The sequence below is a fragment of the Spermophilus citellus genome, assembly GCF_964194105.1.
Source record: "Spermophilus citellus genome assembly, contig: SCAFFOLD_55, whole genome shotgun sequence".
NCBI classification, from domain to species: Eukaryota; Metazoa; Chordata; class Mammalia; order Rodentia; family Sciuridae; genus Spermophilus; species Spermophilus citellus.
Genome location: NW_027672793.1, coordinates 1,032,878 through 1,035,196, shown reverse-complemented (window position 1 = coordinate 1,035,196; position 2,319 = coordinate 1,032,878). Strand labels below are relative to the sequence as shown.

General features: G+C 38.1%; 1 pseudogene across 1 annotated transcript; it reads left to right on the top strand.

Moving 5' to 3' along the window:
- The first annotated feature begins 435 nt into the window (after positions 1 to 435).
- Positions 436 to 937, top strand: LOC308640608 (ankyrin repeat domain-containing protein 50-like; annotated as a pseudogene). Its single transcript has one exon. The product of its transcript is annotated as an ankyrin repeat domain-containing protein 50-like (transcript).
- The last annotated feature ends 1,382 nt before the right edge of the window (positions 938 to 2,319 follow it).

The window sequence follows — 2,319 nt, the reverse complement described above, 5'->3', positions numbered from 1 at the left end:
GCTTTTCTACATCTGATTTTCACACACACAATTAACACTTGGAGTCTGGAGAAGCATTTGTTATATATTGAAAGACTGAGTTTTCTCTTTTTGAGTTTTCCAGATTTATTATTTCATCTGTATGCTTAGAATCTCTACAGTCACATAAACTCCAGACATAACTATGGAGCTATATGACCCATCAAGATATACAAAAACTATGGGCAAGCTTTGGAACCAGTTGTTTTTGCGTCTGTTCAACAATTAATATATTCTCTGCTAATCAAGAATATGGAAGCAAATACAGTCATGCACATTGTATTGATAAATTGTGTCTGTTGAATTTCTCTGTAACTGGTTTCTTTTGTCATTCAAATGCAAGTTATGTCCAAATGGATATAAAGACTATATTGGTGTACCTGTCTCCTAGCCAGTGTTGAAGATAGAAAATCTATTATGACTAATCCTTGGGAAGAAAAAGTCTGCAAAATGACCCAAACGAGTTTACTGAAAGGGAAGCAGTTGTACTGTAGGGAGTGGGTTTTCCACAAGCTTCAGCATTGCCTCCAGGAGAAAACCAGCTGCTGCAGTAGTGCTGTCAACACACCGTCCCTTGTGATGAATTCTGGGAATAATGCTGGTGCTGTCTCAGGAAAGGGAGCTGCTTGGAGTGTGTTGTTGGTAGGAGGGCCTGGTAGTGGCAAGACAGCCCTGTGTACTGAACTCTTATGGCCAAGTTCACCTAAAGCTTGCAGAGAGGTTTACATCGCCAGGCTTTGGCCTTTCATTTCTTCAAAGCCCAGGACTCTGATACTTTGTGTGTTGGAGGGTTCCTTAGAGGTCTGGTTGCCCAGATATGCCGCAGTGGACTACTCCAAGGATATGAGGACAAGCTGTTCAAAGCCTCTTATAGCCTGGGGAATGTGAGAGGAACCCAGCAGAAGCATTCAAAAGGTAACAGCAAAGAATGTCATAATGTTTAGGGTTCTGTGCAACAATTAGTGATTTTTAGCAAGTTTTTTTTTTTTTTTTTGAGATACTTTTACTAGTGCCGTGCAGTTGGGCTTAATCGGTGGTTGTGAGTACAGCTGTTTATTTTAGTATGGGAAGAAACAGAACTTTGTATTGCACAGTATATAGATTAAAAGTAAGTCTTAACTGTTCTTGTTAAGTAACAGAATGTTCTGTTTCTAACAGTAACTGTCAGTGGTAAGGGGAGTCTGTTCTTATGATAAAGAAGAACAGTTAGCTGCCTGGAAACCAGGCCTCATTTTCAGGGAGGATGAACTATCTATACTATGAGCTGAAGTAGAAGAAATCCCAGTGTAGAAGCCAGTACACTTTTGTTTATAGCATATTATTTTTTTCATGAAAATTTCTCCTTAAAAGGCGTCATAAGCATTAAGAGTCTGAAGAAAGTTTGCTAATGTGGTTTTGGGATTATTCCCATATTAACTTATTGAAAAGTTGAATTATAAGTTTATGTGATATTTGTAACATAGTGAAAATTTGATATTATTTTAGTGCTTTTAGTGAGTGGTGCAGAGAACATTCCCCCCCCCCCTAATTTTAGTTAAGCATTTGTTCATGGTGAGTGGACTGATCTAAGCAAGTTGCTTTTTGAAGTGGCTGCAGATTCAAAATTTGCTCAAGGAAACATAATTTCTTGAAAATATAATTTTTGCCTGTCACTTCCTTGGTCATTGTGAAAGTAGCAATTGGTTATTGTGTGCTGGCTGTGGCCTCCCTTCTACTTGAATGACTCATTTTGCCACACACCTTTTTCTTCCCATATTAACTAGGCTTCAGCAGGTAAAAGTTTGTGCCCCAAGGATTATGGAACACTGTGCACTGGAGGTTCATATGAGTGTGTCTCCAGGAGGACTTGGAACAGTTTTGAGTAGCTCTTTAAAGGGTGATGCTTGTTTTTATGGTCTCCTCAAATCTAGTGTCATGAAATCTATAAAGTTTGAAGGTATATTGATAATATTTAATAATTATAGCAAACAGTATGTTAGTCATTGTTCTAAGAGTTTTATAAATATTAAACCATTTCATCTTCATAATATTCTGTGAGGTCATTCCCATTTACATATGAGGAAACTGAGGGGTGGAAAGTTCAGTAAACTGTCCAAGCTAGTTAAGTGGCATTTGAAGTATATCTCTCCATATTTGTAATAATAGGTTTCTTTTAAGGACTTGATGAAAAGAGGAGTGATGTAGAAGTTGGTGTGCAGTGAAGTTGGAGAGTGAGGGCTGGTTCACAGTGTGGCTAAGAGTTAGGAATGATAGTGTAGAACTTAAACTTGGGAGGGGTTATTAAAATCACAGAGTCTTGCT